General features: G+C 42.2%; 1 protein-coding gene across 7 annotated transcripts in view; it reads right to left on the bottom strand.

The window, feature by feature from the left end:
- The window catches only part of cdh23 (cadherin-related 23), a 199,021-nt gene that overhangs the window by 88,209 nt on the left and 83,903 nt on the right, over nt 1-26,909 (bottom strand). The window lies entirely within an intron of this gene.

Raw genomic sequence — 26,909 nt, 5'->3', positions numbered from 1 at the left:
CTACTGTTGTGAATTGTTCGTTAAGACCAACTCATTGTGGTAATGAGATACTGCCCACTCAAGACATGATAAGAAGCATATAAGTTAGATAATGTTTCAAACACAATCATTCTCCAGGTACATCAGTAATATCACATCACCTCAGGGTCTGCTAAGTTTAGCTTTAGCTTTAGCAATGTACAGTATCAAAACACTGCAAAAACTCTGAAAAGTAACTTTATCACCAGCACAAGAGGTGTCCAGGCTGGCCCATCCTCATCTCATGCATCACAAAAGCATTGTGCTCTTGCGAGCATTAAGTACAGGAGACATTTTGTGGAGCCTTTGAATTGTTCAGGCAGTTTATTTGTTCTCATTGACTTGGTTTGTGGCCTAACAATTCTCAATACTTTTGGAATGCACTGTAAATTATCTGAGGTTGCGAATGCAGTGACCCATACACATCAAGATGAAAAAGCTGTCATTCCAAGGAAAATATACAACACATTACTCTATTGATACATCAAAAGATTCTGTAAATTGATGTCTAGCCAATTCTGTGCTTCAAAATCAACAATTAATATAAGATACTCAGGGAATCTTCTATTAAGAAAAAAATTCGTACAAAAAATCTGGAAGTAACATTTGTGAAAACGATTGATTTAATCTTGTTCTCGTGACACCTGTAAATCACATTCACATCACTACAGTCTCCGTACTCTTTCAAGACCAGGATAAACACTGGAACACTGTTATCTTGAACACTATCACCCCCGCCCCTTATAATAACTCCCAACCTTCATTTTAAATTCTCTCCTTTTATACTCAAGTTATAAGAGACGTGTCAGAAAAGTTACAGTACAGGTGTCACTAAAAGCATCTTTTAAACTCGAACTACAAACTACAGTTTTCCCCTTCAGTGTGTGCCAGACGATCAACTGGTACGTCTGCAAAGAGATCCTATGGTGTTTGCTTTGTTCAGTGTGCGAGAACAACTTGTGGCCGCTAACCACGACAACACGCCTGCTCACAATATCCTGAGCATCCGACAGCTGGCCGAGAAGAAAATTGCTGTGCTGGAGCAACCTCCGTACTCACCCGACCTGGCACCTGATATTTTTCCTCCTTCTCAAGCTACAGGAGGTCACCAAAGAAACCTGTTTTGAAGATGTAGAATCCAAACTTGATGTTTAAATCCAAACTTGTAGTTTGGATTTAAATGATATCTTTTCTGACACACCTCGTACTCTCTGTTCATAAGTATCTGTCTTGTTTTACCCGACTACTGTTAGAGACTGTTAAAGCAAACTTTAACCATTGTTACTGTTGCATGTGCACGTACACACTGCACTACACGATTCAGAAACATTGACTGCGGTCATGCTTTTATTTTAAATGCATTTTGAGAGCTCCAGTATGTTGTTCCAGTTGTTGGAGAGCTGGAGAGGCCCCCGATGCAATCTGTAGCTAGACGCAAGCCATACCTGTGAATGTTATCGGAAACATCTTCTCAATACGTAGGCAAACAATAGAGCAGACGGAGCTGAATGAAATAACCCTGAAAGTCAAGTCCAACTGGAACTAATTTACTTGTGTCTTCTGTCAATACATTCTGTGCTGACCAGCTGACAGCACACATAGTCCTCTATCTGCTACATTGTGTGTATGCTAAACTGGATACTGTGCAAACATGCTCAGCAAAAACTATTCACTGCTTATGAAAAAAATGGCACATATACGATAAAGTATGTTAGTAAATGTTGTCTTGAGTCCAGAACGACAACTTGATAGGTAAAAGCTTTGGCAGCAATTAAAACTTCGTATTTTACGACTCTGCTGCACCAGTTTTGTCTTCTATATTATTAGAAACATCAGTTTTTCAAAAATTCCAAATATGTTTTTTTGTCTAAGGGAATTGCAGACGTCCTGAAAAAGATGGTTCGACGTCACAAATATTGACTTTTTCCACAAGTGGGATTTATTTTCCAATAAGAGTATTTAAAACTTAGAAATGCTTATTTTTGCTTTTCAGCATTATTAGAAACACGTAAAACTGTTCTTCACTCTTTCATAGTGCAAACATTTTTTTGTCACTCGCAAAACGTTTGGGCACAATCTACATAACAGAGGCCGAATAGTAGAAACACATTTCAGAATTGTAGTGTATATTTGTAATTTAACATCCATCCATTTTCTGAGCCGCTTCTCCTCACTAGGGTCGCGGGCGTGCTGGAGCCTATCCCAGCTGTCATCGGGCAGGAGGCGGGGTACACCCTGAACTGGTTGCCAGCCAATCGCAGGGCACATAGAAACAAACAACCATTCGCACTCACAGTCATGCCTACGGGCAATTTAGAGTCTCCAATTAATGTTGTAAGTTAACATTAGATAAAATTAGAACAGATAAACATATATTCAGTATATCAATTCAGTGGACAATTAAGTACACTTGCACAATCTAACGAGATCAAATTGAGCTGTATCAAAAATTCAGACTTCATAAAGATAAACATTTAATTTACACATCAGGGATATTTCAGCGGGCACGGTGGCCGACTGGTTAGAGCGTCAGCCTCACAGTTCTGAGGACCTGGGTTCAATCCCCGGCCCCGCCTGTGTGGAGTTTGCATGTTCTCCTGTGCCTGCGTGGGTTTTCTCCGGGCACTCCGGTTTCCTCCCACATCCCAAAAACATGCATGAATTGGAGACTCTAAATTGCCCGTAGGCATGACTGTGAGTGCGAATGGTTGTTTGTTTCTATGTGGCCTGTGATTGGCTGGCAACCAGTTCAGGGTGTACCCCGCCTCCTGCCCGATGACAGCTGGGATAGGCTCCAGCACGCCTGCGACCCTAGTGAGGAGAAGCAGCTCAGAAAATGGATGGATGGATGGATATTTCAGTGTAAAAATATCCTTATTAATGTGGGCATAGTTGGCCATGGTGTAGAAGTGCACTGCATACTCAGAGGACTGTTTCTAATATGTTGTCCTTTGTGTAGGTAGGTAATTATGCAAAACATGTGAACCACCCTTCTATATTGTTTTTCTACATTGTCAAAACACATGCAAAGTAGGTCGATTGAAATCCTATAGGTGTAAATGTGAGTGTGAATGGTTGTCTGTCTCTGCGTCAGCTTTTTGATTGACAGGTGATAAGTCCTAGGTGTACACCACCCTTCACCTCAAGTCAGATAGGATCGACTTCGGCCCCCCTTCCGAGTCCCTATCCTGCACGGGGGATATATAGATTATTGAACACAGCCTTAGTCGCACTCACTGCTCTGTGAATGTATTGGCAAACAACTCTCAAATTACTTTAGTTTGCTTCACTTTCAAATAAAACATTTTTGTCTTTTGCTTTTCTGTTCTTTTGTAATTGTGTTTCTTTTTCATTGCTGTGCATCCTTTCCAAAAGTGTTCCTGTGTCGTGTGTTCTAGTTCCTTCATCTTCATTTCATAACATGCGTCTTGGATACGTAGCTTTCAGTAGTGTGTATGTGAGATGTTTTTGTCCAATTCGATTTCAGCTTCCATGCGTTACCATGTCAATGTAATCTGCCCAGGGCCTTCAGATTCCGCAGTGCTTGAATATGACACATACTCACTATTAGCAAAGGCTCTTTTTTTATTATTATTTTTTTAATTTAATTTTTATTTTTTAACAAATCAGATTCACCTCTCTTCACCTTCGCGAAGGCTTAGAGAGATGTCGGCATTTTTTTCGTCCCCTTACTGGTTGATCAGAGCTACTATAACTAGTGTTGTGATTTGCAGGTGACTAAGGAGGACGAACGTTGGACATTATTAAAATATAATTTTTTCGACAGACTTTTGAAGAAAAACTGGACATTGTGAGGATAGGTTGGCTTTTTTCAACCCGGAAAAGGATTTATTCGGCACTTCCAGAGGAGCAACAATTCTGACTACACGACGACAACTATCTAGCTCTGAGGAGTAAAGGAGAATGGATTATGTCTCTAAATAATCAGCATCTCTGGTGAGTATGATGTATTTTATTTAAGGTTATATTTTTATATTTTTGTCATGTTATTTAGAGGTTTGGAGTTGTTTGGAGGGGATGTATTGGTAGATAAAAATTTATATGTTTCTAGCTTTAGTAATAATGGTAGCCATCCTTAAATATGCAAAATGGCACCGGTGACCACCAACACGTTTTTCCCCATTTTGTTCTTACAAACACACGGTGTGATCCATTATTGTTATCGTTGCCATGGTAACCAGTGACATAATCCACAACCAATGATTTGGCCCTACGCTAGCCCGACGATGCCAAAATGTCTAGCATGTCTAGTTTGATTTCTTTGGCTATCTTCCATGTCGTGTGACATATCAACGACAACTCTTACAGCACGCTTTGATGTCGACCAATAGGATTACGTATTGTGACCGGCGCATTACCTCCCGTGCTTGCCGTTGTCAACATACTTGGTCGCTGTTGTCACAATTGATACATGGGCACGAAACAATGTTTACTGAAGCTTTAGAGGATGATTCGACAGACCGCCGGCTTGTTTACATACAACGTTAGTGCTAGCACTAGCTTGCTGGGCTACATAACATTATGTTGCCTGCTTGCGAGCCGTATTGTATTAAAAGTATGTGAACATACCTCAAGCTCTTTTTGAATGGACAGCCCACTCCCGAGAACCGGTGACGACACCACACTTTTCCTCTTTTTGTTTTTTTCTTCCCATTGTTGTTATCGACTCCGTGGTAACGGGTGTATCTGGTCGCGTTGACAGGTGACATATTTTCTGGTTTGGCCTCTCCGACAGTGTTTTGATTGGACAAGATAAATCCCAGTGATCGTAAAAGACAGGATAACGCTGCTATCGGAATAAATGTCATGTAGTGTTGCCACTGTCTTCCTGCGATATGGCAAGATTTTATGGTAGTAGTCTGACAATAGTGAAAGACCAAATTTGTCTTGTAGTCTTACCCAGGCACCCACCTCAGAGTATGAATACACATTAAGTTGGTTTGTCAATATTTCCTTGCCTTTCAGCCAAGCACCCTTGCTAGAAATTCTTCTGTACTTTGCCATTCTTTTCACGTGCGAATTTCTAATGAACCTTGAGCTGTACTTTGAGGGATTAGGAATCATTCTCTTCAGATCATTTGTAGCAGAGCAAAGAAGAAATACAGTACGTCCAGATGCTAAGTCCAAAGTGCACAACAGCTAGGGTCAACAGATTAACCCATGTCTGTGTTCCCTACTCCCCATTCGCTGCTCTATTATTGCCCTGTAAATCTTAAATAGAGAGGAGGGAAGCGTCAGAAGAAAGAGCACAGGGCAAGTGTGGGCACAGAAGAAGACAGCTACATTTGAGCCCTGAGGTAATTAACCTGGATTGAGGCCATAAAGTGTACTGAGGGACAAAGGGATAAATGTGACAGAAAATTATGTCAGGCTTGTACACTATTCTAAATTGTGTGGTGAAATTGAGTTATTCTCTGTCTGAATATGATGTTTATTTGCAACTTCAATATTTTGTTGTATTAATATTAAAGAAAATGTGTTCTGTAAATCTGTGTTTGATCTGCAATAGACTTGTCAATTGGAATTTAATCTAAAATTACAATTATATTTTGCAGTCCTTTCTAGTATAAATTGTGACATGTTACTGTATATATTTACTACATTTATGACATATTGCTATAATTACTATTCAATAGTATTTTCATTAATATTCACTCCATGCCCCATGTTGTATACAAATTTGCTTCTAGCTGTTAGTGTAGTTCAGTGTGCTTGTAGTCTTTTAAATATGCTGCTACACTGCTTTTCATTTCTGCAAGAATGCCTATGAAGTCTATTCTAGTCTATTCTAATTGCGACAGAAGTTGAACTAATAGAATTAAACAAGCAGGTAACACATAGGTTGACTAATTAGATTGAAAAGGTATCCCATGTACTTTCGCAGATATCATTTAAATTATTCAGTACATGTAAAGTAAAAGGAATGACAGCTTGGCTCAAAGTTTTACCTACATTTCTTTTGTTGGGCATAACAAGTTGACATCAATTCTCACGGACCTGAAAACACTGACCATGACATTTCCCAAAACCTTGTGGAAAGAGAGGAGTGATCAGCTCTAACAAGGTAAAATGGTAAAGACTGACTCATAGCCGCTCTTGCAATAAAAGATGCAACCCTGTCGGAGTGCTCTGACCAGTAGACAAATTGAATAGGGCACTACGACCACATTCTCTCCTTTTGACCCAGCAACATCCGAAAATGGCTCATATCTATGTAAGGAGGGCAGCAACCCTGCACCGATCTGCTGTACAGTTTACTATTCATGTGTATAATCAGTATTTACCGTGCCTTCAGGAAGAATAGATGAGAGCTGCTTCACACAATCAGCGCCAATGTATGCACCTTGCATGTATATGCCACCGATGTGGTAATATTTTGACCAAAATACTCTGCCCTCTCAGAAAGTGTAGGAAAGATATTCATGCCAGAGAAACTACCTGAGGCATCAGGTAGGTGAAGTGAACCAGCTGCCTTCACAAAGTCTGTAAGCCATTTAATGTCCACGCTCCTCAGCCCACTACAGTGACATCTGTTTTAAGAACTTTGTTTTTTTTTAAGAAGTTTGTTCCCATGGGAAACACCTGTAGTCACAAAAGTTTTGTGGATAGGAATCGAAAAATCTGTTTACAAATTGTCCAGATAATAAGGTGCATATAGTCAACAGTGAACCGTTTGGAGCCAGGCTTGGAGGTGGGGCTTGATGGCGAATGCCTTGAAGAGGTAACATGACTCCCCTTTTTAAGAAAGGGGACCAGAGGGTATGTTTCCAACTAAAGGGGCACACACTCCGTAGCTCCTGTCCTATTCATGGGTGCTATAGAGGAGGGTCCATCGGGACGTCAAATCTCCGATTAAGGAGGAGCAGTGTGTTTTTCATCCTGACCGTGGAACAGTGGACCAACTCTACCCCCACTGCAGGGTCCTCAAAGGTGCATGGGAGTATTCGCAACGAGTCTACATGTGCTTTGTGGACTTGAAGAAGGCGCTTGACTGAATCCTATGGAAGGTGCTCGGGAGTATGGGGTCACGGCCCCCCCTTAGACAGGCTGTTCAGTAGCAGAATTTCCAGTGAGAGTTGGACATTGCCAAGTCTGCCTTCTGTCACCAATTCTGTTCATAATTTTTATGATCCGATACGTAGAAGGTGTCCGGTTTGGTGGCCTAGGTATTGCATCTCAGCTTTTTGCAGATAATGTGGTTCTGTCAGCTTCATCAAGCCGCGATCTTCAATTCTTGCTGGAGTGGTTCACAGCCAAGTGTGAAGTGGTTAGGATGAGAAATAACACGTCCAAATCTGAGGCCATGGTCTTTTGTCAGACAAGGGTGGATCGCCCTCTCCAGGTCTGGAATGAGATCCTGCCCCAAGTGGAGGAGTACAAGTATCTTTGGGTCTTGTTCACAAGTGAGGGAGGAATGGAGCAAGAGATCAACAGGCCGATTAGTGCAGTGTCTGCAGTGATGCAGAACCTGCATTGGTCTGTCGTAATGAAGACTGCGCTAAACTGAAAGGCAAAGGTCTTAATTTAACTGTGGATATAGGTTCCCAACATCATCTATGGTGACAAGCTGTGCGTCATGACTTTAAAGAACAAGATGGCAGATAAATGCAGCCAAAATGTTTTTCTGCCGCAAGGAGTCTGGGCTCTGCCTTAAAGATAGGGTGAGACGCTCGATCATCAAGGAGGGGCTTAGAGTCGAGCTGCTACTCTGAGCTACATTGAGAGAACCCATATGAGGTTGCATCTGTTTTAGGATGTCCCCTGGACGCCTCCCTGGTAAGGTGTTCAGGACACATCCCACTGAGAGGAGGCCCACGGGAAGACCCAGGACACGCTGGAGAGACTATGTCTCTCAGTTGGATCTGGAATGTCTCGGGATCCCCTGGAAGAGCTGGACACAGTGGCTGGAGAGAGGGAGGTTCAGGCTTCTCTGCCTAGGTTGTTGCCCCCGCGACGCACCCTCAGATAAGCAGAAGAAAATGGATGGATGGATGGATGGATGGGAGGTTTTATGTTACTGCACTTCTTATCTCTATGATTGTCAACAATGTGAGGAACAGGAGTACAATAGGATTTCATTTGTGTATTTCAAGGTAAAATGTACTACACTAAGGTACCCAATTTTTACCAAGCAGTCCTGTTTAATTCATATATAAAAATGTATAAATGTTTTGCATTTGGGGGTTAGTACCGTATTTTCACGACCATAAGGCGCACTTAAAAGTCTTAAATTTTCTCCAAAATGGACGGGGCATGGGAGCGATGGATGACAGATGACAAACACAGCTTTACTAAGACTAAGAGGCAGCGCCGGGCGAGTTACGCCACAATTTGTGAATGGATTTTTGATCCTTGGGCTAACGTGTCTGCTTGCACTGTTGTTCGAGTTCATAAAAGCCGGCATAATTTCTGAGGAGCCACACGGCAACGAGACTGACTCCGACAAGTACGAGAGGGAACCTGGTGTGTTTGATGGAGAACTTGCCCAGCTGTTCATTTCGGATACAGAAGATGAGGACTTCGATGGATTTGTGGATGAGGATTGATCAAAGAATAACATGAATACATTGTTGAATACTTCAATAAAGTGCAACCCCAATTCCAATGAAGTTGGGAAGTTGTGTTAAACATAAATAAAAACAGAATACAATGATTTGCAAATCATGTTCAACCTATATTTAATTGAATACACTACAAAGACAAGATATTTAATGTTCAAACTGATATACTTGATTGTTTTTAGCAAATAATCATTAACTTAGAATTTTATGGCCATAACATGTTCCAAAAAAGCTGGGACAGGTGGCAAAAAAGACTGAGAAAGTTGAGGAATGCTCATCAAACACCTGTTTGGAACATCCCACAGGTGAACAAGCTAATTGGGAACAGGTGGGTGCCATGATTGGGTATAAAAGGAGCTTCCCTGAATTGCTCAGTCATTCACAAGCAAAGATGGGGCGAGGTTCACCTCCTTGTGAACAAGTGCGTGAGAAAATAGTCAAACAGTTTAAGGAGAATGCTCCTCAACTTACAATTGCAAGGAATTTAGGGATTTCATCATCTACGGTGCATAATATCATCAAAAGGTTCAGAGAATCTGGAGAAATCACTTCATTTAAGCATCAAGGCCGAAAACCAATATTGAATGCCCGTGACCTTCGATACCTCAGGCGGCACTGCATCAAAAACCGACATCAATGTGTAAAGGATATGACCACATGGGCTCAGGAACACTACAGAAAACCAATGTCAGTAAATACAGTTCGGCGCTACATCCGTAAGTGCAACTTGAAACTCTACTAAGCAAAGCAAAATCCATTTATCAACACCCAGAAACGCAACACCCTTCTCTGGGTCCGAGCTCATCTAAGATGGACTGATGCAAAGTGGAAAAGTATTCTGTGGTCCGACAACTCCACATTTCAAATTGTTTTTTGAAATTGTGGATGTCGTTTCCTCCGGGCCTAAGAGGTAAAGAACCATCTGGACTGTTATGGACGCAAAGTTCAAAAGCCAGCATCTGTGATGGTATGGGGCTGTGTTAGTGCCAATGGCATGGGTAACTTACACACCTGTGAAGGCACTATTAATGCTGAAAGGTACATACAGGTTTTGGAGAAACATATGCTGCCATCCAAGCAACGTCTTTTTCATGGAGGCCCCTGCTTATTTCAGTAAGACAATGCCAAACCACATTCTGCATGTGTTACAACAGCGTGGCTTCGTAGTAAAAGAGTGCGGGTACTAGACTGGCCTGCCTGCAGTCCAGACCTGTCTCCCATTGAAAATGTGTGGCGTATTATGAAGCGTAAAATACGACAAGGGAGACCCCGGACTGTTGAACAGCTGAAGCTGTACATCAAGCAGGAATGGGAAAGAATTCCACAACAATTAGTGTCCTCAGTTCCCAAACATTTGAATGTTGTTAAAAGAAAAGGTGAAATAACACAGTGGTAAACATGACCCTGTCCAACCTTTTTTGGAATGTGTTGCAGCCATAAAATTCTAAGTTAATGATTATTTGCTAAAAACTAATAAAAAAAAATAAAGTTTATCAGTTTGAACATTAAATATGTTCAGTGCATTCAATTAAATATAGGTTGAATATGATTTGCAAAATCATTGTATTCTGTTTTTATTTATGTTTAACACAACGTCCCAACTTCATTGGAATTGGGTCTGTACAACCGAACTCAGTTTTGCTCTTGCTGTCTTTTTCAAAACATTATTTTAGCGTGCATGCATGCTACCGTATGTTTTACCATGCCTGCGCCCAATAATACGGTGCACCTTATGTATGTGTTAAATACAGAAATAGACCCCATAACTGAGACTGCGCCTTTTAATACCTTATGGTCGTGAAAATATGGTAACGGTGGTGGTATATAGTGCATAAAGTGCTGTCAGGGGATCAGCAATTCTGTGCAAAAATGGAAAAGGAATGCAAAATACACATCTTCTCGTGATTAAATAAAGTGCCATGTCAAGAAGAAAGACCCGGCCCCGCCTGTGTGGAGTTTGCATGTTCTCCCCGCGCCTGCGTGGGTTTTCTCCGGGCACTCCGGTTTCCTCTCACATCCCAAAAACATGCATGGTAGGTTGATTGAAAACTTTAAATTTCCCGTATGAGTGAATGTGAGTGTGAATGCATGTTTGTTGATGTGTGCCCTGCGATTGGCTGGCAACCAGTCCAGGGTGTACCCCGCCTCCTGCCGGAAGATAGCTGGGATAGGTTCCAGCACTCCCGCGACCCTCGTGAGGAGAAGCGGCTCACAAAATGGATGGATGGATGGATATATAAATGGATATTTTAAATTGTTAAGTGAAATAGTCAGTTTTAATTTAAGTTGACAGCTGGCTGCACACTCCAAACCCAATAAAAGGATGATTGAACACAAAATTAGATGGGATTTTTGGTTAGCATTTTTGGTTCGTTGCAGGTGGATCATTTAAGTTTGGCTTTAATTTCATCAATACTAGGAGGGCTCAAACAGACATTGACTATTTTATTTGAAAGTAAGCTTCAACCTTTTTCAGAGGTCAAAATGTTTTTGTTCCATGCAGAAATAAAATTTAGTGTTCTCTGTCGCAATTATTCGTTTTGTTTTGTGTTTTTTTTGTTTATTTTAATTTCTGTCTGAGATGGTCCAAATGGGTCTCTGAGTATTAAAGTTTGAGGACCCCCCTGACCAAGGTTATGCAGCTATCACCATGCTGCCTACAGTACATGCCCACAGTGGATCAGCAAGATCTGGTGTACTGTGACTGAAGTAAACCACTTTGTGGGAATGAGGGTTTTAACGGTAACTGCACGAGGGTCAAATGGATGCACGTTCCGAAGCTGTAAAAGTGTAAAGGGTACAAAACCAACACACTGGAGAGGATCCCAGAGAGTCCCAAGATATTTGTCAAGTGGATAATAGCACACATTGCTATCCAAATAAATAATACATTTTTTTTCCAAATTCCAATCAACATGAGCCTCTTTTACAATGACGCACGTGCACGCGCGCACACACACACACACACACACGCATGGACGCACACACGCCGCAGACTAAATGTTCTATGTAGGTGCAGAAATAGATAGTCTGCTCCCTAAAAAGCATATGACAACACAGAAAGGCTGTCACTGTTGTGCTAAAGTTGATCTTGGTCAGTATATTAAATTATATCGTATTTTTATAATACCACTAAAATTTGCATTTCTATTTTAGACCCATGTTGATAATGATTGGTGTTGGTGCGTGGGGAGGGTGATAATATAGAATTTAAGACTCTCAGTGTGGGCATCGTGCCGCTAAATTGGTTTGTCAGCTTCAGTGACCTGACTGAAATACCAATCTACAACAGCCGCACCTTATGCAGGTGACAGGTGACTGGTCATTACCTACGTAGACATGACACCTACAGCTATACTGCAAGTGTCGCGTCACACAAGTCAATATATTCTCAATACATGTATGCATAAACTGGAGTTTGCAGACTTTAACATTGGCTCTACTCGACTGAGCTGCCGAGAGAGGCAGGCTGAAATCACATGCAGTGACCTCCAAGAAAGAAAATATAATCATATTCTAATTGCTGATAGAGAATGTTCTCCAGTGATCTGGCAGAACACTACGATTAGACACCCAGGGCGTGAGAACTGCAGCACATAGACACACACAACCAATTTCAGAAGAAATTACTTTTTGCATTTAGTATTCATACTTTGAGGCTATATTTCTGTATTTCTTGTGTGTATTTAAACATGTTCCCAATCAGATAAACCATGGCATATCAAGATTATGTTTCACTTTTGGGAGACATTAATATTTTAAAAACTAAAATGTGAACATATTTTGACTATTTGAAGGGTTGCTCTGCTGCATTTGCATCTAACATTTAGGGCTCTATCTTCGTGACAAGCACAAATCTTTGTTGTGACATTACCTTATTCATTTTTGTCGCTTCGTCACTCCGTGTTATTTGCTAAACTGGGATCATTTGGACACTTCTCTGTGTCAGTGTTACTACACTACTGGTCACTTTACATTGCCTAATGACTCTCTTTACGTATGTGTATTTTCTTATAGTGACTTGTTTACTGTAGTACTAGAGTGTACCTGAGACAAATTCCTAGTGTGTTTTGAATATATTTGGCCCAAAACATTTATTCTGATTCTGATAAGGTTTTGTAGAACTTCCTCATCATGCTGCACTGAATACCAATGCATTAGCAATGCAGTATGATACATTTGGGAGCAAGCTCATCACGATTTACTAATAAAGACGTTTCAATTCTTATGTCATGAGCAAGTGAAGGCTTACAACAGTTTCTTAATTGAAATTATTCCCACCCTACTTTCAAACTGAAAACAAGCAGAGAGAAAAAAATGAAAAGAGTAGGAATAGAAAAGAAAAAATGGAAAACAGGTATGTTGTATTGTTAAATAATAAAAATAAAACACTCAAATATGAATCGTGTGACAAGTGCATGGCAATAACTTTCTTGGTGCATATCAAAATTTGAGGAAAGCCAAGCAAGAGTTCTACTGGAATCACCATGACTAATCCAGTGACAACTGTTTTCTCTCTTTTGTGACAACACTACGGGGGAGCTAGAACATTTTAGTAATGCGATATGGCATGCAGCCAAAGCTCTGTGTCTTGAGGCAAAGATTTTGTGTGTTTTGCGGAATGTACACAAATTAGTGTCACTTTTAAGGATTGCACCTGCAGGCCAATCAAGCCGATGATAAGGTTTAGTCCATTATTTTTCAAACTACGCCAACATCTAATTCCCAATACGTGGTGCAAACACATTCATCTGTGTTTTAACATACTATACACGTACTGTACTGTAGACTCAAAGTATACTGCTAACCATCTGTTAATTTGAATGCGAAAGGAGAGATGAGTGTCGTACAATTTGATGACAACCTGAATTTCACAAATACTAAATGAAATTGGTTTCTAAATATAATCTTTAGCTTAGATATCCTTTCATTAATTATATTTTGTCCATTGTATTCCACTTATTACTGTTGATATATTTGGTTAGATACATTTTTAGGTATTATTGTCATGTCCAAGTTATTGTCGTAACGTTCAGTGACTTGTTTAGTACAGTGGCGTCACGAAATTTTAACACTGTCTATTCTGTCTTCTCAAAAGATTTCAAATTTGAGCTTCAAGTTTTCCCCATCGAAGTAATCCCCCAGGAGTCTAATGCACTTTCCTAGTCTTCGCTGCCACACTGTCATGGATGCACTCCTGGAAGGATTATTCCGGGATCCTCCGCAGTGCCGTTGTTCACAGGCCATGGCCCTCTTGATGCCGTCCACTTCTGCAACACACATCACGTTTAGGACCCCCTTGAACTCGGAAAAAAGGACAATCACCGGGAGCCAGGTCGTGTGCGTATGGAGGCTGCTCCAACACAGCGATGTTCTTCTCGGCCAGGAACAGTCGGATGCTCAGGCATGTTGTGAGCTGACGCGTTGTCACGGTTAGCAGCCACGAGTTGTCCTGGCCCAGCTTTCGCCTCTTCTTGTCGACTGATCGAAGCAAACACCACAAGAGCTCTTTGTAGACGTTTTGCTTAATTGTCTGTCTCACACTGAAGGGAAAAACTCATAGTTTGTAGTTTGGGTTTGAAATATGTCTTTTGTGGCACCAGTCCTGCATTTTTTTATACACCTCGTAAGACCTTTGCTAACTGTACAGGCAGTGTTTTATGTAAAATTTTCAAATTTATAACTCTCATACACATACAGAGAAACGTTGAACGTGCACAGGCCATATAAGGAAATTATTCATTCGTCTTCCATTCCGCTTATCCTCACTAGGGTTGCGGGCGTGCTGGAGCCTATCCCACCTATCTTCGGGCGAGAGGCGGGGTAGACGCTGAACTGGTTGCCAGCCAATCGCATGGCACATAGAAACAAACAACCATTCGCACTCACATTCACACCTACGGCCAATTCAGAGACTTCAATTAACCTACCACGCATGTTTTTGGAATGTGGGAGGAAACCGGAGTACCCGGAGAAAACCAACGCATGCACAGAGAGAACATGCAAACTCCACACAGGCGGGGCTGGGTTTTGAACCCCGGTCCTCAGAACTATGAGGTGGATGTGCTCACCAGTCGTGCACCGTGCCTTTCCCTAAGTAGTACGTTTGAAAAAAATAAGAAAATACGTTTGAAAAAAAAAGAAAAAATATTCAAATTTTCCATTCATCTATTTCTATACGGTTTACCCTCACTAGGATCTAGAACTTGACTGTATATGTGGTTGCACAAGATAGAGAACGTGTTCACAAACGTGCAGGCATGGAATGAGCGCAAACAGTGCTGCAATTCTTGAGCTAGGGGTGGTGGTGTGGTTTGTGCCTTGCTCAAGCCCATAGTAATCAGGAAACAGACTACCCTTTCTGGAACTAGTTTGTATTTTTTTTTTCCATCAACAGCAAAGAATTGAACTCCAAATTGTTTTGACTTTGGGGGGGTTTGACTTTGGAGGTTTAATTGATGTGAGTTTGGTTATAGAAACAAACTGATGATTTGTGTGCAGTGTTTTCAGAATTACTCTCGTCTTGGACTGAAGATTGCTACAAGTACATTTGTGTTTAAAAAAGGTTAAAGCTGAAGAAAAGGGAAAAAATAACACTTCTTGTCATAGAAGTGAAAACTGTCTCAACTTCAGTGTAGAAATATACATTGTTGACGATGGGCAGAATCCTTGTTTGCTTTTCAGGAAATTAAAAAATGGTTTCTTAAGCAATTAACATTGCATCTTCAAAGAGAGCAGGCAATTTTAAGCACTTTGGATTAGTCAAAAATGTGTAAAAATAACAAACCCATATGGGGACTGACCAAAAGTATCAATTTGTGAAAAAATATAAATTTGACCGCATTTGGAAGGAAGGAAGTTAAGGAAGTTTCTGCTCTCTCTTTATTGACTCAATTAGTCAATACATCAACTGATCAAAAACTTTATTAACGACTCACAAAAATGTTACCATGCTCTACAAATACAATCATTAAAGTGACCAGTAAATACATTTAAAGTCATTAAAAGGCAAGACAAAGACAAAAGAAAATCACATATTTTCTTATAGGCTTGAATGTCAGTGGTTCCACATCTTAATATATCCGCGTTTTACACGTTTTTTAAATTTTGTGTGTGCATTAATCATGACTTATCATTTGTAAATATTTCATTCTGCATGTGAATTGTTAAAGGTGTGTTTGTGGACCAGCGGGCAAAGATTATTTTATTAGACAAATGCAACGCAGTTTTCAAGATATTCACACACAAGTTGAGAATATTCACACGTGTGGGAAGGCCCGTCCCTCCGTCCACTAGGCGGCAGTGTAGCTGTCTCCGTTGAGAGGATAGACTATAAAATAGATGATTGAGAGTTAGCCACTCTTATTATCGAACCACTGTAATAATAAGGTTCTTTTTTTCTTTTATTCACTAATGACGGGCTGCTGGTTGTCCACCTTGTTTAGCCATGGTCAGTTTATTGGGGATTTCAGCAGGGTCAGACCATAGACTGTTGGATTTCTATAAAAATGACTTGCAGTCAAGTCATCAACGGAGACAGCAACACGGCCGCCTAGCGGATGGCGGGAGGGCCTTCCTACACGTGTGAATATTCTCAACTTGTGTGAGCGTGAATATCTTGGAAACTGCGTTACGTTTGTCACAAAGACAAATGTGCTTGGCTGCTGATCCACAAATGCACCTTCAACAAATCAGAAGCGGAATTTAATATGTACAAATGATAAGTCATGATAAATGCACACAGAACATTAAAAAACACATGTAAATCACGGCTGTATTTGTGGATCTGAAAGATTTGTGTGAATAATTTAGAGACAAATCTCTCCCCATAGTTCTACACCGCTGAATAGTATAACCACAATATTAAATAAATTAATAGGGTTAGCTTACCCTAACCCTTAATACTGTACCTGTCTGACAGTGTTTATCAAGACTAAACATTATTATGTTTGTAATGGTGGAATTTGTGATGTTGCTTATGTATAGGATCCTATTAAATTATTGGTCAGATGTTTGCAGGTATACCTAATGTGGTGGGGAAAAAAAATGAAAATGCAAACAAGCGGAGTCTACGGTAGGAGTGTTATGTTACAACCCAGTGAGGTCTGCACTCCAATGATGAGTGTCCCTCTACACTCTAAACTCAACTAGGCTTAGGATTGTGTGGTGATCAGTGTGCCGTAGACTATCTGTCTTGTCTGAGAGATTACGCAGCAACGAGCTATGGAGAGCCTCAGAGCGTTTAATTGAAAACCAGAGAAATCCCAGCATCACAACACTCACAATAAGAGCTCCCTCCAGAATAACAGGTATTAGCCTTGTCCATATTACAACTTGTCTGCTGATATAAGCTCGGTCATAGCAGAATGGAGTCAGACCAACAGGGTGTAGCAGTGCAGACAGATAGAGATATGTGTGAAGAGGAAGACTGGGGAGGAAATAATTGTGTTTACTGGAGTTTATCGCCGCTGGGGAATTATTTTACTGCATGTTTTCTCCCCCAAAATGAATGGCTTCCTATGTTATGACAACCCATCTTCACTATCAATCTAGTTTCTGAGGTGAACCTACAGTATGTGACCTGGATATTGTCAAGGTATGGGTCAGAAATCATCTCCAGGACCTGATGTCCTCAAGCTGCTCCAGGACAAATGAATGGGAGTCTGGACAGGATGTTAAATTCTACTTTTGGCAATGGTGGGAAGTACTAAATACTTTGCTACTGTACTTCAAAATAGATTCGAAGAAGCCAAATATTCCCCATTCATGGCCTTATTTAAGAGAATTGTTTCACGCTGTCAGCTCCAAGAATTATCCGTGACGGATACGTTGTGCCTTGTGCTAGCTGAAAAACTACATCCTTAGGCATTCAAAAATTATCCAGATGTGCTAATCTGAAATAAAACACATACAGGTTAGGTGTATTTTCTTTGTTGTTGTTGCCAGGTTATTAAATTGTATATAACTGACACTCACTAAAATATCATTTTTAATTTCATTAAAAATTTTTTTTACCTAAGTATATATCAGAGACTACACAGGAGTTGAAGCAGTAGTTGAAACTTTACTAGTATTTTTTAAGAGTCTTATGTACGTATATGTACTTCCATGTACTGTAAGTGTAGCCGGAGCTGTCTGCATGTCCAACTATACTGCCTTGTGTTCTAGTACATAGAAAGGGTGCGACACAGAAGCAACTCCACATTCGGGTTTTGTTCCTGTAGTGTGATGAAATTATAAAAGAAATGCGCTAGAGGTTGCGTGAGTTCACGTGTCTGGAACATGCCTTTCAGGTAGGCCTAAAGCAAACTGAAAGAAAGACTGGAGCAACCACATCATATCCACCATCGTTCGACATAAAACCTCAAACCCACGGAAATACCAGAATCAAAAAACAAAACAAAAAATAAATAAATAAACAGAGTGTGAATACTTTTGCCACCTCTGACATTTGGTGTAATGTCATGAAAATAAAAGTTATCATGTTGTATCTATTTTAACAATTAGTCTGCCTGGATAATTCCAAGACAAAACCCCTTGAGGTCAGTATTTGCTGCCGTTCCCCAAACGAAACAGATGCAATCTGAAAGAAAAAAAATTCTAAATGTAAAGAAAAGGATGGAAAAGGCTTAAAATGGGATTAGTTGTGCTTGCGTGTGACAAAAGAGATGGAAGCACAGAAAGACAAACAAGAGGCTGATATAAAAGGCTTCAGGGATGTCCTTTCATTTACGGGGGCGGCCGGCTGATTTTTCCGCTGCTGTTCTCATACTATCATTACAGCACAGTGGCAAGGCTACACAAACTTTACACAATAGATTAACTCCTATCCTGGCAGACAGCAACGTCTCATGTTGTAACTTGCTGTAATATAATTAATTCACATAGAACCGAGAAAGAACTTTGCTGAGCATTTTTTTTTAATATACAGGTACATTCTTTTTCAAGAAGGTTATGTTTTCATCAACTTTGTTTTATTGTGTCCTGTTTAAAGATCTTGATAGCCTGGATTTTATGTGATTGCCAGGTATTTTTAGGGAGGATGCTTTGGTATTAAATTTTGGTCACAGTCCACACGATGCTGGCATTTACAGATAATAATTGCAAAACTCAAAATAATTAATCCTAATAAAATCTCATCTGTTGTACATTGTGTACACAACACATTTTCATATGGATCTGACGTAGATTGTGAGTTAAATATATAGCAGGGAAAGTCCCATTTAACATATATAGGTTGTTAAAGGAGTTAGTTTGCTAGCAAGAGTTGAATGTATCCTCACTTCACTAATCCACCCTCTCTGACCAAAGCCCTGCTCTGAACATGGCCATTCATAATGGCATGTGATAATGAAAGTGTGTAGTTGTGATAAATACTCATAGAGAACATATATATATCCAGCTTCAACAAAATAGCAGTGGTAGAAATACTAAGCTAGCCTTAGCACTGTACATTAAGCCAACATTAGCCGCAGCTGCTACATTGGTAACATGACTAAAGGCTTCTTTATACTCGCGTGGGCGGCTATCCCGCGCGCAGTTTGCCTTTATACTCGAGCGCAGCCCACGAGTGCAGTTTTGAAAATGTACTGCAGTTCTCCTCCAAGTCGGGGGTGTCGCTACGGCTGCTATTGGCTAGGACACCACAGGTTGGAGTTTCCGCTGCATTTTTGGAGCCATTTCCGGTAGCCGTTTTTACTTTCCTTTCCGTAACAAGGAACAAAGCAACAACAATGGCGACCGTGGGACAGTGTCCGCTAGAACAAATGGACCTAGATGACCAGATGATACGTTTAATTATGCTGCAAAATCGATCAAGAAGGCGACGGCATAGATGGTACATGGAACCAAGGGGCACGCAGAGTATGTCATCACAGCATGTGACTAAAACGGACCAATCACGAGAGATGATCTCCGTGGCATTCTACGTGCAGCAACAATTTTTGCCGTGGGCGCATCAAGTGACGCATAGGGGCCACACAGGGGCCGCGCGGACCTATGCGTCGGTCACATGATGCAATGCGCCGTTGTCGTTGTTGAGTATAAAGAGGCCTTTATTCGTAATGAAGTGTTTTCAGTTTGAAGTTTTATTTGTTGAAAAAAAGGTGACAAACACTCAGAGGCTATCCTGGACCGAATGGCGCCCTAGGCGAGCCCGTCGATTGTGCCGCCTTGAACGATTGTCACAGGGGTAGGGTGTGGGGCTGTTGGAGCTTTTCCTCTGCTAAACTTAATGTCAGAAGTCTATGCGCCCTAAGTGACGACCGTTGATTGCGCACCGCTGGCCGACCGTCAACGGGGGCTGAGGGGAGGGCCGCCCTCCACAGGATGCCGCCCTGGCCTGCTGCCCTATATCTGAAACCAACCCTGCAAACACACCAGTCCAGCAGAAATATTGCTACTTGCAATGCTTCTGTATCCTCTCATCTGTCTGAGGTTCCTTCCTTTGCTTCTGTTTACTTGTCTTATGCCCAGCTGTTGGCAAGCGAGGGACGGGCATGTGTTTATTATTCCACCATAGTTTCAGCAAAGTTCCTAAAGCCCAAGGTAACCGGTCAGCATGAGGCAGCAGGGGTATGCCCACGATGAGTGTGTTTGCTAGTGCACAGCAAATGATTGATACCTCATCTGTCACTCTGTCTCTGATTGGTTATTTTGCCTTGGGTGTGGTGGTCTGTTAAAGGTCCCGTATTTTGCCAAACCAACTTTTTCTAGTATTTGGGATGTTCTATTGTCTCTATGGTGCCTCAGTAAACATGAAATATGAATAAAAATCATCCACGCATTCCTGAGTTCCAGATGTTTTTCCGCTGAGAGGCCTGAAACCAGGTCATTTGAATTTCCCGAGCTTATCTAAGTCACTGGCGAAGATCTCCGCCTACAACTCTGCTCCCGAGCCAGCGCTGTAAACATAACAAACACGTGTGCTCTCACAAGTGGGTCTTCTCCACAGAGGCAACCAATCAGAGGAAAGGAGGCGGTCTTAGCCAAATATGGACAGATGGACTGTCAGAGGGACCTTTTCACTCATATGACCAAACCAAGGTGCTTTTTGAAATGAAATTGACACTGAAGTATGACAAACAGCCACTATGACAAAATATACATTTAGGATATAAAAACACAAATACAGAGAGTCTTTGAGGAATGAAAGGGTACCAGTAATGTGGTAATGCTAATACAATTTCATTTACACAATTTTCAATTGTGTAAATGATGCAGTCGACAAGCAATTGAAAGCATTTTAAACATCTCGTCTTGAGCGTGTTCAGCTCCTGGTTGTGTTGGCCGCACCAGGAGCACTTCCTGTCGATATGCAGACTCGTCACTGTTGTTAATGAGGTTGATGACTGTAGTGTCGTCTGCTAATTTCAGGAGTTTGACAGCTGGATGTGTTGAGGTGCAGTCGTTTGTGTAAAGAGAGAAGAGCAGCGGAGACAGGACACATCCTTGGGGGACCCCATTGATGATGGTATGTCTGGATGAGGTGGTTTCCCCCAGCCTCACCTGCTGCGTGTTGCCCATCAGGAAGCTGTAAATCCTGTGTGTTGCCCATCAGGAAGCTGTAAATCCACTGGCAGATGGAAGGAGAGACACTGAGCTGGAGGAGCTTGGAGGAGAGGAGTTCAGGAATGATGGTTTTGAACACAGAGCTGAAGTCCATGAACAGCATAATCGCGTAGGTCCTTGCGTGTGTACAGGTAGATGTTTTAGTTTTTTGTACTTCTTTTCCTCTGTATGTACAATATGAGGAGGGACTAATTATTCCATGCACAATATGGCTGTATGGAAATAAGAAAGTGGCCATGGGCTCAAGATAAGGCCATCAGTGCTTTGGTGTGTCAGTCCAGTGGGCTGTTGATGTCAGTGAGACGAGGCGAGACTGTCTACAAGCTTGCGTGCTTGTCTATGGGGGCTGTTTGAAGTGGATAATCAGTGACGTTGTGGAATTGTTCGCACTGGAGAAAAAAAATCCTTGCATATCATAAAGTCCTAACATGACTAGAAATAAATGAGAGTAGCTATTAAAATGCCTGTTATAGGGTCATTTCTTTTTTATGGTGTGTGCCGTTAAATGATCCCCACTGCCTAATGATACAAAATGGTCTAACTATCAGAGTAAGTGTATTGTCTATCCCATGTTGAGTATTTCAAACTGAAAGTCAGTTTTTTTTTGTGTGATTTCATTAAAATAATTCTTAGCGCAATGACAGTTTGCTTGTGATGTAACAAACCTGCCTGAAATTTTCATAGAACATATTTTACCTGCCCTTACTTGAAACCATTGTGACCCCTAGGTGAAATGCATATTTCTGACATTGTGTATTATTGTATTATAGACTTATAATAATCTAACGTGTTGTCATAAGACTTTGGTCGAGGAAGTTTAGAAAAGCTAAGCACTCAAGTTTTAATTGCTAGAATTTTCAGCAGGAAACAACAGGAATGTCATTGCCTGTACATGCAGAAATGCATGTGATGATATATTCTAACAATGCAAGGGTCTGTGGCAAATCCAAATACTGGACATATGTCTGTATTATATAAACTTTATCCTGCTAAATTTAGTTGATGTTACAATAATCCTAATGAGTACTGTCACACTAGAGATATTGTAGAGCTATTGTAAGCACTATAGCAAAGGTCTTTTAAGACATTAAGGATAATGTCATTGCAAAAAGACAGACTTGGCAGATATACAGTTCCAGAATGCGTGGCTGGAATGGTACACCTGGTGACTTATGCTAACCGGACCAAATCTCCCACAGGCATCAATAAAGTATTCTAATTCCTTCCTATATCCCTGTCTGTGTTGCTCAAAGCTAAGTTGTCTGGGGCTTTATGCCCCTGGCAGGGTCACCCATGGCAAACAGGTCCTAGGTGAGGGACAAGACAAAACACGGCTCAAAATGATGTCGAAAAATATTGGAAGACATTTTCCCTTGCTCGGACGCAGGTCACCGGGGCCCCTCTCTGGATCCAGGCCTGGAGGTGGGGCTCAAAGGCGAGTGCCTGGTGGCTGGGCCTGCACCTATGGGGCCCGGCCGGTCACAGCCCGAAAGGGTAACTTGGGTCCCACTTCCCATGGGCTCACTACCTGTAAGAGGGCCATACGGGTCGGGTGCATTGTGAACTGGCCGAAGGCACGGACCATGGCAATCTGATCCCCGGCTACAGAAGCTGGCTATAGGGATGTGCAACGTCACCTCTCTGGTAGGGAAGAAGCCTGAGCTTTTGTGTGAGGTAGAGAATTTCCGACTAGATACAGTCAGGCTTGCCTCCACACACAGAATGAGAGGGGTTGGACTCTCTTCCACTCTGGAGTTGTCCAAGATGAGAGGCGCCGAGCAGGTGTGGGTATACTTATTGCCCTCCAGCTGGGTGCCTGTGCAGTACATTGCCGTTCACGCTGGTGGATGAGAGTGTAGTCTACCTCCGCCTTCGGGTGGGGGGACGGGTCCTGACTATTGCTTGTGCCTATGCACCAAAGAGCAGTTCAGAGTACCCACCCTCTTTGGAGTCCTTGGAGGGGGTGCAGGAGAACGCTTCTGCTGTGGACTCCATCCTTCTGCTGGGGGACTTCAATACTCACGTGGGCAATGACAGTAAGACCTGGAAGGGCGTGATTGGAGGAACGCCTTATTGAACTTCTGTGCTCATCACGGATTGTCCATAACGAACACCATGTTCAAGCATCAGGGTGTTAATATGTGCATTTGGCACCAGGACACCCTTGGCTGCAGTTCGATGATTGACTTTGTGGTCGTGTCATCAGACTTGCGGCTGCATGTCTTCGACACTTGGGTGAAGAGAGGCGCGGAGCTGTCAACTGATCACCATCTGTTGGTGTGTTGGCTCAGATGGTGAGAGATGATGACCTGGTAGGCCCAAACGTATTGTGAAAGTCTGCTGGGAAGGTCATGCAGAATCCCCTGTCAGAAGGAGTTTGAACTCCTACCTCTGCCAAAACTTCCCCCATGTCCCAAGGGAGACGGGGGACATTGCGCCCGAGTGGACCATGTTCCGCACATCCATTGCTGAGGCATCTATGGCCATTAGGTGGTCACTGCCTGTCGTGGCGACGACCCCCAAACCCGTTAGTGAACAGAAGAGCGGGAGTTCTATCGGGCCTTTTTGGCCTGTGGGAGTCCTGAGAAAGCTGAAGAGTACCGACTGGCCAAGGAGAATGCAGCTTTGGTGGTCGCTACGGCAACAAATCTGGTGTGGGAGGAGTTCGATGAGGCCATGGAGAATGACTTCCGGATGGTTTCGAGGAAATTTTGGTCCACCATCCGGCGTCTCAGGAGTCGCAAGCAGTGCACCATCAACACTGTGTATAGTTGGGAAGGGGCGCTGCTGATTTTGACTCTGGACATTGTGAGTCGGTGGGGAGAATACTTCGAAGACCTCCACAATTCCATCTACACACCTTCCCATGAGGAAGCAGAGTCTGGGATCTTTGAGGCAGGCTCTCCTATCTTTGGGGTTGAGGTCACTGAGGTGGTTAAAAAGCTCCTCGGGGGTGGAGATGCGCCTGAAGTTCCTAAAAGCTCTAGATATTGTTGGGCTGTCCTGGTTGACACGCCTCTGCAATATTGCATGGATATCGGGGACAGTGCTTCTGGATTGGCAGCATCCAGAAGCACGGTCCCCCTTTTTAAGGGGGACCGGAGGGTGTGTTCCAATTACAGGGGGATCACACTCCTCAGCCTCCCTGGTAAGGTTTATTCAGGGGTGCTGGAGATGAGGGTCCATCAGGAAGTCGAATCTCAGATTCAGAAGGAACAGTGTGATTTTTGTCCTAGCTGTGGAACAGTGGACCAGCTCTACACCCTCGGCAAGGTCCTCCATGGTGCATAGGAGTGCACCCAATGAGTCTACTTGTGTTTTGTGGACTTGGAGAAGGCGTTTGACCATGTCCCTCAGGGAGTCTTGTGAGCGGTACTTCGGGAGTATGGGGTACCTGATATGGGCTGTTCCGTCCCTGTACAACCAGTGTCAGAGTTTGGTCCACATTGGTGGAAGTAAGTTGGATTCATTTCCGGTGAGGGTTGGACTCCGCCAAGGCTGCCCTTTGTCACCGATTCTCGACATCGGTGCAGCGTCTGCAGTGATGCAGACTTTTTATTGGTCCATTGTGGTGAAGAAGGAACTAAGCCGAAAGGCGAAACTCTCGATTTACCAGTAGATCTATGTTCCTACCCTCACCTATGGTCACAAGCTCTGGGTCGTGACCGAAAGAACAAGATCCCGGATAGAAGCGGCCGAAATAAGTTTCCTCTGCAGGGTGTCTGGGCTCTGCCTTAGAGATAGGGTGAGAAACTCTGTAATCCGGGAGCGGCTCAGATTAGAACCGCACAGTGAGAGGAGGAAGATGAGGTGGCTGGGGCATCTGATTAGGATGCCTCCTGGACGGCTCCCTGGTGAGGTGTTCTGGGCATCTCCCACCGGGAGGAGACTGCTGGGATGACCCAGGACATGCTGGTGAGGCTATGTCTCCCGGCTGGCATGGGAATGCCTCGCCGGAACAGCTGGACGAAGTAGCTGGGGAGAGGGAATTCTCGACTTCCCTGCTAAAGCTACTGCCCCCGTGACCCGACCTCGAATAAGATGAAGTAAATGGATGGAAGGATGACATTTTAAGTTGTGTCATTTTAAATTTTTCTCAGAGATGGCCTATTTCTCTCGACCATTTGAGAGACTTTGATAACTACTGAGAATAGTATGTCAACAGTCCAATAAGAATCCCGCCCTTTTAAGATCTTAACATGAACCATCCTTCCAGTATCTCTCCACCATCATAAACAACTGCATCATTGCAGTAAGGCATTCTCTTGTGCACATAAAATCCCTGATATGGCTTCTGATTGGCTGAGGCAAAGAAAATCCACATTTTAAGCCCCACAATAATTAACATACATCACAGCTGCAATTAAGAACCTGTTTATCTTAATTACTGAGCTAATGAGACGAGTCCCACAGGAACAAGCAGATCTCTTGGAGTGAGAAGCAACACAAGAGGCTTTGTTCAGTGTCAACCTTAAGTCAGTAATCATGCATGTACTCAAATAGGAGAGCCTTGAGAGATGCAGTAGGTATGACATTATTTTACACAAGTGCACAAGCACTCATGTACACTCTAGTTATACTACTAAGAGAAGACAGTCACCGTCATTCATCCTCTGGAATCCTTGCCCTTCCACCTTTATGTGCTGCTGCTGCATCACCCTTCCACTTTCATTATCTTTCCAACTTATAATGATTTTATCAAGCACCATAGGGGGTTAGTGCAGTGCAATAACTTATTTTTAAATGACTGGGAATACGTTGCACCACGTAATTAATGTCTTTTTAATGTTCTTCTCCTCTGGAGCTTGACTCGTCCCTTCAACTTTGCAACAAATATAGACAAACACAACAACAAGGGATGTTGCTGTCTACACAAAATGTGCTCCACTGCAGCAGTGGATTTACAATAAATTGTACAAAGAAAGGGCTGGTTGTGGACTCGGTCCTAACTCAACAGGAGGGATCAAGTGCGTGCAAACATTAAAGTACATTAGATTCAAGTACACTACATTCCTTCTCTCACACATATACCGCTATCAAAATTATCCATGACTACACATACGGTCAAGTTTCACACAGAATTGAATTTCATTCAAATGCAAGTCCGCTCAAGCAGTGAACCAGCAGATGGTCTAACAATGACGATCTCTATCACCCAAATGGTTCGCCAGGCTAATCAAGTAGTGCCAGCCCCTTTCTAGCCAGCTGGCAAAACTTGTACCACTGATGTCCTTTCATCTTGGCCATGCTTTGGTTTGACAGGGCATGTAGAGTTTACACTTCACACATGTTTGTAATACTCCCCTTCACAGTGTTTGTTTTCACCACACAGAACAATGTTTTACTCACTGAGAGATCGCTCATTTTACAGGAATAAATGGGGGAAATTAACCATGGCAGTAATATTAGCGCAGATTTAAGTAAAAAAAAAAAAAAGTAGCTTAAGTGGTTTTATATTTAATACCTGCCACATCTCATTGGAGGCCAATAAGGTAACACTAATGAATCTCATCAGATTATGCATGTGAAGCTAAACCTTAACCTAATTATGTGAACTGACTTCTGAACTAATATTTGTTGTTAGATCATGCTACAGAAAAACTAATATCATCCAAACTGAGAATAACACTGTTCGATTTTACGCTCCCAAAAGTCATTAATATTTGCGTTTATTTACTTTGGCTCAAGTTACTAAAGGGATTTGAACTCATTTCTCTATTTTCATGTCAGTTTATATAA

Source organism: Phycodurus eques, chromosome 11 (assembly GCF_024500275.1).
Source record: "Phycodurus eques isolate BA_2022a chromosome 11, UOR_Pequ_1.1, whole genome shotgun sequence".
NCBI lineage: Eukaryota > Metazoa > Chordata > Actinopteri > Syngnathiformes > Syngnathidae > Phycodurus > Phycodurus eques.
Note: the sequence above shows the minus strand (reverse complement) of the source record. Positions and strands in the feature narration are given on the sequence as shown.